The sequence below is a fragment of the Colias croceus genome, chromosome 8, assembly GCF_905220415.1.
Source record: "Colias croceus chromosome 8, ilColCroc2.1".
Taxonomy (NCBI): Eukaryota; Metazoa; Arthropoda; class Insecta; order Lepidoptera; family Pieridae; genus Colias; species Colias croceus.
Window position 1 is genome coordinate 2,950,429 of NC_059544.1, and position 15,253 is coordinate 2,965,681.

The 15,253-nt window shown below is 32.1% G+C and overlaps 1 protein-coding gene across 1 annotated transcript in view; it reads right to left on the reverse strand.

The window, feature by feature from the left end:
* LOC123694038 (zwei Ig domain protein zig-8-like) overlaps positions 1–14,089 on the reverse strand; it is a 30,162-nt gene extending 16,073 nt beyond the window's left edge. Inside the window, exon 1 of the mRNA XM_045639332.1 lies at positions 13,950–14,089. The gene's annotated coding sequence lies outside the window, so the exon portion shown is untranslated. The remainder of the gene's footprint in view (positions 1–13,949) is intronic.
* Positions 14,090–15,253: the final 1,164 nt, after the last annotated feature.

The window sequence follows — 15,253 nt, forward strand, 5'->3', positions numbered from 1 at the left end:
GCGACATTTTGTCATAGATTAAAAATTTAAGATATGACATTGGGCATGAAATAAGTGTTGTTAGTAATATTTGCTGGCGTATATTTTTATAGTATAAAATAATAATTTTACATATTTAGAAAAGCATAGACTGGTTGTTAATTGAAAAAAGGTGAAATCATGAAATATGAAAATCAATTACTCAATCACCAATTTTTTTTTGTTAATTGATTTTAATCAAGTTTTTAATTGATATTGTATAAGCTACTGACTTGAACGTGTAATTGAATTATTATTTATTTATCTGCACTAATATTATAAAGAGGAAAACTTTGTTTGTTTGTTTGATTGTAATTAATAGGCTCATAAACTACTGGACCGATTTTGATGAAAAGAGAATGCCCATTTTTGGTACTGGTTTTTCTCATGCATCAAGACAACAATACTATTAAAAAAAATCTCGGCAATTTAGAGGCCTTCTTACCATCGGAAAATATATTTTGAACAGGGAATGTTTTGTAAAATCTAATAAGACATGTAATTGTTTAGATCCGTTATTATAGATTTAGTGTCCATTACCGGTTACCACGGTAACCAAGCGGTAACTTATTACATTTACTATGGTAAATAGCTAAATGTATTAATATCGATTATTGTTTTCATTGAATTAGAAAAAAAAATCAATTAACATAAAATCACTCTTTAAGGTATTGTTTATACACTGTAGGTTGTTTTAACAAAGATAGTGAAGTAAAATAATATAAATATGTATATATAAAAAAAATATTATTATGACATAGCTTGGTAGGTAACCAGTTATTTCTTATTTGTTTCTTTCTTCGAATATGTAGTGAAAAAATGATTCAAACAACAACAGCAACAACAACATGTAATCCGAATAAAAACTCAATTGGCATTTTTTAAGTATATATTTAGGTTTTCTTGAAATCCGTCCCGGAAGATTTCTGGTGCCTACCTACACTAGCCGATGAACAGATAGACTTTGTCTGAAAGCATAAGCTCTACGCATAGATTAAATATGTTAATCGAAAAATAACCTTTGGACGATAAAATGTTACCTAAATCACACATAAACCTAACTAAATCGGGGTTATTTAAGTTTTGAGGTTATTTCACATTTTTCTCAATATCTTGAAAACCCCTGTTTTTATCACAAAAAAATCAATTGGTAAAAATCTTTTGAATATCGAAGAACCCTCCAAAACCACTCTGGCATTGACGCAACACTGTACTGTGGTCCATACTTTCATGGGCATTCTCCTTTAGCACAGACAATCTTAAGACCCTGAGAAAGAACATAGGCTACTTTTTATTGCGAAATATGTGCCACGGGCGAAGCCGGGGCGGACCGCTAGTTCAGAGATAAGTAATTAATATTTTTTCTATTCAAGGTTTCCATGTCTGGGCCGTGAAGAAAGGGAAAAATTATTTTTTTTTCTAAAAAAGGCTCAATTTGTAAGGAATAAAACTTCCCATAGCCCTGACTGAACCTAAAACACGAAAAAAATTAAATTATTCTATATGACGTCACTATTTACATCATCCTATATTATATGCCAGATATTGTTAGCCCCGCGTAGTAAAGTCAGTTTATACCTAAAATAAATATTAAGTAAGTACAAAGACATCGCATAATCTATGACTGTCTAGCCGTCATTCGCGCGCGCCGCGCCGCCTCGCTTGGCGCACAGATTTTGTTCGTGGTGTCTGCTCCATATTAATATTATCTCAATGCTTGGCATGCGTTCCGTGACGATACGGACTGGTGGAAAGTTCTTGTTAGTTGATATGAGGTTTTAGGTATCCATCAATATGTTTTATAGTGTCTAGTCTGCTGGTGGGTTTGATAAATAATAGCAGTACATCTATAAGGATAGTGTTATAAATGGGGCCCTTATGAACTTGAAAGTGTTAGAAAATGTAATAAGCTAAATCGACTCATTTGCTTAGTTACTTTAACAATATAATTTACAAGCCATAAGTAATCATTACAGGCGGAAAGGTGTTGTCCCGAATCATATTAAATACTTATACATACAATGTGAATAAAACTCATACATTTAGACACAATTTAAACAATTAATATTCCAATTATTTAAATGTGCTCTTAAAAGAATTGTCGCTAATAATTCACGTTTGCCAAAAATATTTTTATACGAACTGAGTGCCATAAAAATAGAAATAAGAAAAGTTTACACGAATTTTGATACCATTTTTGTTATACATGCTCGTGTTAAATGAATTTTAAACTTTCCGTAACTAGCGACTTCTCTTTAAAATGTGTTTAAAATTTGTCACCGGATTACGGAAAAACTAAAAGGTAAATAACAACTCAGGTGCTGTTATAAATTTAAGCTTTAGTTTGAAATATTAGGTACGTTTTAGGTATCAGTGTTTAGAAATTATTAAAAAACGCACATGTTATTTCAGAATTTTCTTCGTTGCTGTTAATAGAAATATTAGTAATTTGAAAAGTACTTATGCAAAATAATAATATTAATTCTTTTTATTACTTACTAATTTATTTGCAAATTGAAAAGTGTCAGTAAATATTATGCAGTATATTTCGTCAATCTTGTAATCTTCCAATTTAAACGCTTAAATTTGAGAGCATCCAGTCTGGTCGAAGCTATGAAATAAGTTTAATGCGCTCTTCTTTTGGCTTAAACCTTTAAGATACTAAATCCTGGATGGGTGGGATCAATTGCCGGGTATTTCTTACACTCTGTACTGGATATGAGATTTATACCCTTATGGCTGATCCGTAAGAGGTAAGAATGATTTTTAGTATGGAAGATTTGAGACTGAAGATTTTATAATAGAGCAAATTTTATACTACTGTATTTAATGGTTGGTGTTACGTTCTTATATTCAGAAATTTGAATTGTGTTATTTCTTTCAGACGTTCAATTTATTGATAGTAATAAACGATCAAAATAAAAATTCATAACATAAATTTTAAAATATAGAACGTTTTATATTTTCTTTTTTATATTTAAACCATCGAGTCAGTTCAATATTTTTTTTTCCAATTGTAAAAATATTGTTTATTGTATTTATTTTTACTCATTCTATTGCAAGTTCAATATTATTTATCACCCATTTCTAACACGAGTCACACAACGAGAACTGAATGCTAATTTTTATAATTACACTTTTAGCGTAAAAGCCTGTAATTTAGGTAAATGTTGGCAATCATACAAACAATGTTGTTATTTGGGTTGGACGTTAGACTATTTACAAAAGGGTCATATTTTACTGACATATTTATATTTTAATTATAAGTTTTTATCAAGATTAATTCACGCCTACGAAAGAAGTTCGTTGGAAAATGAAATCAAAACGTGACAAAAGATAACAACGATATTTAACTGATGATACCAAGTTATCCATATATTCTATATTGCCTACTATATTCCATTCACAAAGGAAATCCGAGATAAATAATCGAATAGTTTTCGCGTAACATTTTTTCCATTTCGCTTAAGCTCACAATCATTCATGCGTAGTAGACGATAAACTTCTTTCTATAACTCGATGACGGATCGGTGAGACGATTATTCGCCCGATAGATTGACCTTTGCTACTTCTAAAGATTATGTTAAGATATAACCGAAACTGTGTTGTGATTCTAAGAGTTATAAAGTTTGAAATTCGTTTATACTAACTTCGAATCGTCGGCACAATTTTGTATAGATTCGTGAAATTTATGCCGACATACCTGACTAGAGATTAAGATAAACATTTCATTAATATTCTCTTAACTTCGAAATACCGTTTTGTAGACGCATAATTTAATACCTTCGAAACTAATATGAAATTGACGTATTTACACTAAGGCTGGTTGCAGAGCTTGACCGACCGTCAGTGTGTACGTCAGTCGTGCTTGTCATATGTATGGAAATTCATAAAACCTTTCATAGCTAGACCGACCATACGCACGCGTATTGTCATGCGCATTAGTGTCATAGTCATACAATTGTTGATGCGTATCGTCAGGACCGACGGTACGCAATGACGGTCGGTCAAGCTCTGCAACCAGCCTAATGCGCATGACGCACGCGTGCGTATGGTCGGTCTAGCTATGAACGGTTTTATGAATTTCCATACATATGACAAGCGCGACTGACAAATCCACTGATGGTCAGGCAAGCACTGCAACCAGCCTAAGACTAAGTATTTACATCGATATTGAAGAGTTTTCTTAGAGAATAGGTACCATGAGTTTATCAGTATTTTATGAATTTTAACGTCGTTTATTTAACTACCGTTTATCTATGATATATAAAAGAGCTAGATACGTTACCCGCTCTCTATTTTGGCAAGAAAAAACTCAGGTAAGTGCCCGAGTTTCACTTAGTCACGCACCATTCAGCGTCGTGGCTGGACGTTCTTTTTGTATTTTAATCGGCAGTTGTTATTACGAAGTACATGAGTGAGACATGTATTATGTCTCGTGCGTGAGAGTGAAAGAGAGAACAACTGTATTTGTGATAATGCGTTAGTAAGTAGGTATGTATTAATTACGCTGTTTTTTAGTGCAATGATGTTGGCGTTTGCCGCGTCTACTAGTATAATAGGTCATTGCCGTTTATGGTACTTTATCTCGTTGTTAAAGTATCCTTAATAGAAAACGCGTTAAAATAAACACAAAGGGTTTCCTTTGAATAGAAGTGGACCCAAAATACAAAAGGTTTTATACATATTGTTCCTAAAGAGAATGCATGAACTCTCTACGCCCTTAATTTTTACTCAATTTAATATTAATATTTATTTGTACAGTTCGTAATGAGGTGTTGATTGATTAGGTAACTTTCCCATATTTTATATGAGTTCAGTAGAGACAAATAAATATAAAATAATTGGCATATTGAATTGATTTATGAATTGATTTATTATATAAAATTTTCTCCTTTGAATTAGATTACATTATGAAACAATAAACAGTGAGCAAAATTTACTCCACTATAGAATGTTGAGAAATATTTGCAGATATTATCGTTTACAATACAGATTTTACTAAATATCTATGTTATTTTCAGGTAATAATAATACGCGAATAATAATAAGCGAATAAGTACATTCGCATATTATTACACACTTACATTAGGTACACATACAGCACTTAGTAAAGATCGAATGTATGTCTGTTAGATAATAATATATATGTCGTGGCCATATCGTAGATTTGCTCATTTCATGAAATGGCCAACATAGTTTGATCAGATCGTTAAATCGTCAACGTTTCACGATTTGGTCATCGACATTTGGCCAGATCGTATAAAATATAGGTTAGGTTAGGTTAGACTTGAATAAACAACGCACGAGCCGAGCGAGCAAAGCGAGCGTGCCGCGACAGCGGCCGGCGAGTGCCAGAAGCGAATCGCTTTTTAAAAAAGAAACACAAATGGTCGCATTTCGTGAAATGGCCATCCACGTTTGGCCAGATCGACGATCTGGCCAAATGTGGATGACCAAATCGTGAAATGTTGACGATTTAACGATCTGGCCAAACTAAATTGGCCATTTCATGAAATGAGCAAATCTACGATATGGCCACGACATATACATACATTTATAAAATAGAAACTAAAAGACGTGTAACATGTGCTGTAACTGCGAGGAATGCGAGTACCTCCCTGACTCCCTGAGGGCAGCAAAATATTACAGTTTTAAGTATATTATAGTAGGTATCCTGCCCACTAGAGAGTATCTGGAATAACATTGTGCTATCTAGTGACATATTTTTCATAATATCTGTTCATTAATTCCAGTAACATAATATTGGTAGAACAAATATTGTATTAAGATTCGTACATAAAAATACATTCACTTATTCTGGAGTTCTGTAGTGAGGAATATAATTTTATTTTTAAAGCTATTGCATAGCTTCTATCGCGGGCCTTGAGCGCGGGGACCGAATCGAGAAATTCCGTAACGAAAAAACCTTACGTACCCCACTCCGACGGGCGGAGGTGTGGCTTGAAGGCATGCTATTGCATAGCATTTCATGAAATGAGCAAATCTACGATATGGCCACGACATATACATACATTTATAAAAAAGAAACTAAAAGACGTGTAACATGTGCTGTAACTGCGAGGAATGCGAGTACCTCCCTGACTCCCTGAGGGCAGCAAAATATTACAGTTTTAAGTATATTATAGTAGGTATCCTGCCCACTAGAGAGTATCTGGAATAACATTGTGCGATCTAGTGACATATTTTTCATAATATCTGTTCATTAATTCTAGTAACATAATATTGGTAGAACAAATATTGTATTAAGATTCGTACATAAAAATACATTCACTTATTCTGGAGTTCTGTAGTGAGGAATATAATTTTATTTTTAAAGCTATAACATAGCTTCTATCGCGGGCCTTGAGCGCGGGGACCGAATCGAGAAATTCCGTAACGAAAAAACCTTACGTACCCCACTCCGACGGGCGAAGGTGTGGCTTGAAGGCATGCTATGCAATAGCTTTACCGCGGCAGTCCCCGAGTGCCACACGTCGTTTTTTTGGTTGTAGACTCAAAGTAAATTTTGGATAAATCAAAATAGTTACAATGAGTCTTGATAAAACGTTTAAACAAAAGAACATTTGTATTTTACATAAATATAAAAATATATTTTGTTGAGTGCCATATTACATTGGTAACCTTTATGGAAGTCAGTGTAATAATAATAATTTTCCGTAGCTCGTAGAAACGACTACGCGATGTACTCTTTCAAAAAATACTCGTCTTCATACGTTGACATCATAAATAGGTATGTACCTAATATTAGTCTAGTTTTCATCAAAGTTTTGTTCACTTTGTAACTTATTTAAAGCGAACAATCAAATAAGTATTTTTTTTTTATCTTTCACGAGGTCATTGTCAGCATGATGTCACGTCTTACACGATGAACTAGTTAGCTTTTTATTCAATTTACACGATGTAATAACGTCACACTATACGGGCGATGATTGGCTCGTTTGACCCACTTCCATACTTTATGGGCCCTCTTCACAATGGGCATCATCGGGCGAGTAGAGACCATCACGATAGTAAGGGCCTAGAACTATCTACGATCGGCCGTCATAGCAGATGTTTATTCATAATCGCCGTTATGGTGGCAAACTGCGACGATCATTTGTTGGGCCAACGCTGCCCATTGTGAAGAGGACCCAATAGATTGCTCTAGAACTTGAGTATCGGCGATTGTTAACTTTGACCTCACATGCGAATCCTTTTGTACGTCGTTTCAAGTCCAAACAAAGAGGTTTGTTCCCGAGGACATGGTAATTACTCTGTCGGGTTGGCACAACGCCTGAGGCGCTGCTATATTAGTTTCAGATATATGGACTATAGTGTTCGAGACTAGACTTGTAGAACAAAAAGTATATTCAATCTATCAGTAAAGAATGAGAGAATAAATTAATGATATAGTTGTGTGCTAAGCTCTGCTACTGATGCAGTGAAGCGAAATTTAACATACACAATGAAATAAAAAATAACACAAATATACATCTACTAAATAAAAAATAGTCGGTTGTTAAGAATATTCAGTCCGTAATTTCCGTAAATTTGTAATTATGCATTTTTTTTATCGCGGTTTTTAGTATTATCTTCAAAATTACATTATTCATTATCTTTTAACACAGCTTGTTTAATATAATAACCTTTGAATTTTCCGAAAATTTATAAAATGTATGCAGGCGTGGTAAAATAGCAACTGAAATATCCTTTACCATTATATTATTTTGTTTTATAAATAGAATTCACGCAAATCTCTGAAACAAATCCCGTTCTAACAAATCCTGTCACTTCCAGAGATATTGTATTATTGTTTATTCATAATTTTGTGCAAATAATTGCTTTTGAGTGTTGTTTTGCATTTGAAATAACTTTGGTTTAAAATATTTGAAATTTATATAAATTTTATACTTTTATCGTTATTTATATACGAAGAAAGTATTAACTGAGACATAGGTTAAGTGCATTTCGCATTTGTTTCATGTATCGATTTTCTGATCGAGTTAAAAGTTTTAACCTTTTATAGGAACTATTTTTTTCTAGTTTCAATCGGGAAAAACCCAGGACCTCGTGGTTGGTTAAAATGTGTTAAAAATAATAACAGAATGGAGGCGGTAAATTCTGTGCCTCCAGTGAATAAGGGAGTAAGACGAGTTATTCCCTTTGGTTTTTATTGCACCATTGGATTCAGCTCGTCAAAATACACAACATATCAAAAGGTCATATCTCTAGCTGCATCCTAACCCAGTTTTTCGAATGACCCAAACGGTATAAGTAGGGTGTGATAAACGGTATAAGTTACCTTATCCATCATTTTAGGCAATCGCAAAGGAACTATTCGTCTCGAGTCAAAATAACCCACGAACACAAAGACATATGTGTAGTTATACTTTTTGAATAAAGACTTAATTCATTTTGTTCCATCCGTGCTTAACACTATTTTAGTATAAACGCAGTTGTGTCATTTTTCTAACATGAGCATAAAGGAACAACTCTTAGTGTCATTGGTTCAAGTGACGACATGAGACAGTTTTGCATTAATGCCGTGTTACTATTGGTCTATTTGAATACTGCACGGAAACAACGGACACTATTCCTTTTTGCTTAATAATATTTTTCAATCTTTTTTTATTTATCAGTTAACTTGGGATACTAATAATATTTCTATGGAAATTAACTATTTTTTGCAATAGATATTAAAAATACAGTTTTGATTAACACATTAAGTGCTAATATTATACTCTTTGTTTATATAAATACAGAACGATAGTTGAATCATCTAAAAAAAGCCAACAAAAATGTTAAACTTATATTTTCTTCTTATATTTGGGTAAGTTTTATAAAAAATAACTAGTTTTTAATCTTTTTTTTTAATTTATTTCATAGAAAAATTTTTTATAACCGGTCTTGACAATTATTATGAATATTGTACTCTCATATAGCGTTTTAGCCACTGTCATTTGGTGATTTGCCTTTTTTATAGGAAAAAAAATCCGCAATATCGATACTTTTTTGGCCCTGCATTATCGTTAACATATTATGGATACTCTGGTACCACATATTTTGAAAAAATTGGGATATTGTAAAAATTCTAGTCTTGTATTTGTCAAGATACTTCAAAGTGCGTGCCACTTGCACTCGTATTTGCATCCAAGGCACCTTCAAATGTGTGCTTAATTTTTTCATAAAATCTTTGCGGCTCATTGTATTTTCTTTATTTATCTATATTATGTTGATATTATATGATATAGAAATTTTTGAAATTCCATATTTGCCGTAAAATATCGCCACTATAACTTTCCCTGTGAGGTAACTGAACATACAGGAATATGGTTTTCGAGCTTCTCTTATCTTTTTATAGTGCTTGTATCCTCAATGTATAACCACCATGACATACATATTCGGTTTTTCTCCGGACAACATCTTTAGCTACCCAATCCTCTTGCTTGGAGTCCAAATCCAGCGGAAGACAATAATCGTCATTTACTAAAATTGAAGGTTTTTCGTCCTAGTATTAAAGTTTTCTGGATCCTATTTTACACTCAATATAATGTATATAATACTCTATCATGTAAAACGTGACTTGGAAAAAAATATTCATATAATCATCTTCATCACAAAATAAAAAATTTGAAACAATCGTAAAAAATACGAAAAGCCCAATTATACGTCAAAATGACGTACAACATCCTCTTTACTATAAAATGGCGGAATTTACCGGGATGAACCAACTATGTACTGCTAGGTCTCGACGGCTAATGAGTTGGTTCTGGATTTCGAAGCGATTCGATGGTAAATATAGAAAAGACAAAGATATTTCGCCGCGGTGTACGTCAAATTTACGTAGATTGGACTTCTAGGGTAAAATGCATATAAACACCTAAATGTTATTTTGTTTTTATTAGATATATCTAATAACGATAAAAAATCCGTTGATTTTATTCGTTTCTCAAGCTACGTGCATGGTTGTTCCACTAAAAGGCCTCAATTGAGTCATAAAGTACACAAATTTCAAGCATAATAAGTCGCATCATTTCTATAAAACCAAAGCTGGCAATAATATAAGTCGTGTTATGTGATTATGAACATAGTGCATTAGGGCATAAGTCGTTATATTGCAAAGAGCAAAAAAAAAATTATGTGAATACATTGAGTTATTCCATGAAGTACTCGTTCATAAGGCCACAACTACAAAAAAACACGAAAAAAGTATATTTATGGGGTTGTTACAATATGTGTTCATATGTAAAACTAAAGTCTAACATCATATCTTACCCATACAAGCTTAAAAATTTGAAGTTATAAAGATTTAGTATTGATATATAGTTTTTTGTCTCTCCTGAAAAGTGCTGTTTTTGAGTTATTCCCTTATTCACTGGAGGCACAGAATTATTATAGCCAATTGGGCAAAATGGCATGCAGACGTCATGGTGGCTAATATCTGCAGATATTAGCCACGGCACCATGACGTCCGCTAAGAAATAATTTTGATTATTTATACCTCTATGGGAATAAAATAAGTGCATAAAGCTAGTAATTATGTCTAAAGATATCCATACTAGTAATATTATAAAATATGCGAAATTAACTCTGTCTGTCTGTCTGTTACAATTTTCATGAAATTTGGTATGGAGATATTTTGATACCCGAGAAAGGACATAGACTTTTATCCCGGGAAAATGACGCAATCCCGGAAATCCGACGCGGGAACTATGCGGGTTTTTCTTTGACTGCGCGGGCGAAGCCGCGGGCGGAAACCTAGTACAATATAATATTTACGTCAGTTATTAATAACGAAATATTTCCCATTAATTGCTTCAATATTGAATCATTCATCACAAAGGAATTAAATGTAATTAACAGTCAATGAGACTTTAAACTTATTAAAATGTTAATTAGTGTGCCATAAGCAAAGCGGCTTAACTATTAAAAATTTTAAATCATATAAAACGCCAGTATCACAAAATGTGTAAATTAAAAAAACACAATATGACATTCGTAGCGAATATTCAATTATACTTTCGTATTAACGAATAAAATGAAGTCGCACCCAAATGAACGAGTCATTATATAATTAAACATGTAATTAAATTAGGTTAATGGAATAAAACCGCAAAGTGGGGACAGTACAATATTGTTACTTCTGTGTACGAAAAATAAGACGAATGTTTTATGCAATATATTCAAAAGGAAATTGCCTTAAAACGAAAGAGACAGGATTTATTCAAGGAAGAATTAATTGCCTTTGAAGGACTTAACATCTATCCCGTTGTATTTTCTGAACAAACATAAATAATACAATGAATATAATACATTATGTATTAGAAATTTAAATGGGGAAACTCATTATGTTAATATAAAAGAACAGAATGATAAATAAATGTACAAAGATAACTCAAACTTCTTAGTCATCAAGCAGTATAGGAATAAATCTCTATAATTTTATTTTCTCATCCTCATAGTATACGAATAAAAATTAAATGATAAGCAGTAACAATCACATTACCACATCCGTAAAAAATGAAATTGTTAGTTTAATTAAAAAAAAACCACTAATACGATGAAGAAGTAGAAAGTTCAATTATAAATTATTATTCTGTACTATATTAAATTATTATTCTGCACTATATTAATTATATAAATTAGAATATAGAACAAAATATTACAGCCACAAATGCCTTTGATAACTCTTCTAGTATTCAAGAACTTTTCAATTGAAATACATAATACTGTACGTACTTATTTCCGTCAACAGTCCCTAATAATAACAAGCTACGTATCTCTTCATTTGTAGATAATGTTTTCCTTAACAGGCACTCAGGGTCCTCGATTATATAACCTCGATATTATTCAATATGGCAGCCGATTCGACAATGCTATCTGATAGAATTATTGTGGTCTAGAGTGCTTATCATATCGTCTTCCTGTTGAAACTGCTGTATATTACTATTTATTGGTATGTAGTTGTGCCCCAATGTATAGGCAAAAGTCAATGATAAATATAATATTTTATTGTTATATTGTTGTGCATAAATTATTATAAGTAAGAGCAAATATCCTAATCATATAAACCAGAAAGTTTGTGAGTATAGATGTGTGATGATGGATTACTCTTTCACGCAAAATCAGCTGATCGGGTCCGTATTAAATGTACCAGGAAAACGCTACCTTTGAATACTACTGGAGTGAAGTAGGTCCAGCTAGTGATTGAATAAAAAAATCCTAATACACAAAAACTATTTTTTGGTTGCTATTTATTTTATACTATATTGTGTCATCGATATAAATAACATAACTCTTTTGATATCGTTGTCAATTTAATAAAGAGGATTGATTACATTTATAGTTGGTTTAGCTGTTTGTTCGTTCGTTTAATTAGTTCAGGTAGATACTACAACAGCGATTTTTTACATAACATTGGCTAAATAATACATACATATACGTATGTATTATTTTTATTCCTTGTCATCCTGAAGGAAGCCGAGTCTAGTAGTTATTACTATAATACTACTCTAAAAGTAAACATGCATGTATTTTACTTAACAATTGTTCCAATATCAAGGAATTGAAACAATAATAATAATATCGCCCGTCCAATTACCATCGAACAGCCAGGTCTTATCTTACATTCCGCATTCCTTAATACATTTGCTAGTTCTATTCCCTAGCTTATGTTTACACAAGGGCTCAAACATCAATGTTTTCGTTTCGCCTCAAATAAATATAAAGAATTATGAAGGTTCTGTGACCTTTCCCACTATGATTCTCAATCTAATTCTATTTAGAAATACACGTGGTGTAGGTACGGGATTATAACAATTAGTATGTTAAACAAAGGGATTGTATCTTGTATCAATTGTATTTAGATTATAGGTTTATGTTAACGTTAATTATATGTATTACTTAGATTATTCCCTGTGTATTAGTTGTTTGATACAACTCAAGATTATTGTGATATTAATTTTAGTACCTATATTTCATTATTATTTAAATTTAATTTGATATAAAAAAAAAATATACAGTTGGACTAAATTGCAGAGACACATATATTTAGCCTCATTCAAATTAGAAGTATAGTTTTCTTAATACAAAATAAATCGTTATATAATTTATTTTATATGGTATGAAAGTTACTCTAACTTGCTTGTTTTTTTTAATCAATTTAACTCAAAAACTACTCGATTGATTTTAAAAAAATATTTTCCTTTATAATTAACATTTCCAAAACACACTGCAGACACATTGTTTACAACAAACCTTACCTACCTAAAACTTTAAGTTAAAATTATTAATTAACCCATAACAAACTACTTATCTAAACACAATAAATAATATGAGCTTATATTTAGTATACTTTCTACATAGCTTACAGTTTTATAATTTTATATTACCTATGCCCAATACAGATTGCTTGCCTTTCTAAGAAGAATTCTCAAGAAGAATGATTATAATTTTGATAATTATCTTAAATTTTATTGCAGTCAGCAGTTATATACTTGTTACAAATTCGAAAAGTGCTTAATAAATATCAACTAATATAAAATAAATATTCCCTTCTATCTAGATAATTATTTAAATTATATCACTATATTATATTATATCAAAATATTTAACTACATACTTTTAATGCGCATTCTTTAAGTTAGGCGCTCGTATATATCACACGTAAACTACGAATAATGTATATCTACGTATCATGAAAAAATGATAAAAAAAAAATTTACATAAAACTAGTACAAACTATCTTCATAATATTATCTCAGTGTCATAATATCCATGCAAAATTTCGCTCATAAATCTCATACACTGCGAAAATCCATTAAGTATGTACGACTCATCCTGACTAGACTATAATCGGACTTCTAATGTTTACCATCATTCATCGCATGTCATGTTTGACAGATTGTGAATTTAAAACAACCACCTACCTACAGCCACATCACGAAAGTTCGTTCGTACGCCCTCTGGAACAGTCGTTCACGAACTTGTTTATAATTATTTTATTGTTATGCACGGGACTCGCGGCGTTCTCAGCGAAAAGATACGCGGCTGTTATTCTACGCACACGTTTTCAACTGCGGTTCCTTGCGATCGCGCTTGGCCGTTAAGCGCCGCGCATGCGCACTATATTCTTTAATACGGCCACAAATTTTTCTCACGGAATTACAAAACCGCAGCCGTAGGTAGCACTTGGGATTTCCACGTAATGTAATCACCGGAACAACAGAATGTAACGAGATTTTCTCTCTCGTGTAATTCCAAGTGATATTTACATGATAGTGAATGAATGAATGAATGAATGAAAATTTTTTATTGTTTAAAAAATGCAAAAGCACACAACACATATAAAACAAGCAAAAGGCGGCCCGCCCCTATCGCTAAGTAGCGATCTCTACCAAGCAACCCTGAGAGTATATTTAATAAACAAAACAAAAAGTAGGTGAACAAAAACAAGACATTACAAACAAGGAAAACTAAATAAAATATTCAATTTGAAAGTGCTGTATTTAAATAGTAGGGTGTAAGTTTTGAATGTCTTTTTTTTAGACAAAACACGAAGGACGATCCCGGCCTAACGTTTCCCACTTCCCATAAACAATATGGCATTTTGTAACACCTCTTGCATCCTGTAACGTTAATGCGGAATATTTTTCGCTTGAAATTTTCGCAGCGTTTTACGTTTTACATAACGCAAAATATAAGAGAGCACTCGCTTTTCTGTAAACAAGAAAATTATCTTTTTTATGTAAGACGGAGGAGTATGTGTTACACCTGATATTGTCAATATAAAACGCATATAAAAACGTATTACTGATGGTGTTTTTTTTTTAACTCAGGTGTCAATAATTCAGCAGAGTTTTATATTATTTGCTATACAATAGTGTTGATTGTATTGATACTTGTTTTTAACAATAAATGTATCACATAATATTATAGATATTATATTATGTAAGTTGTTTCTAGTGTTGTAACCACATTGCAAATAAATGATTTTGATTTTTTTGAACAATTCCCAAAAACTAAGTAAAACACTCAATTCGTAGAGTGTATCTTTATTAAGTTTTCTACACTTCATTTACAATATTATTTTAATATATTTTTCATAGTTTTTGTTGCAAACCGCAAATATCGGTACACATCGTACGGATATATTATTCAATCTGTATTACCGTACCCACACGCTACGACGTGGGCCTAGATGCCTAGATTCAAGTAAATGTAACGACAGGCG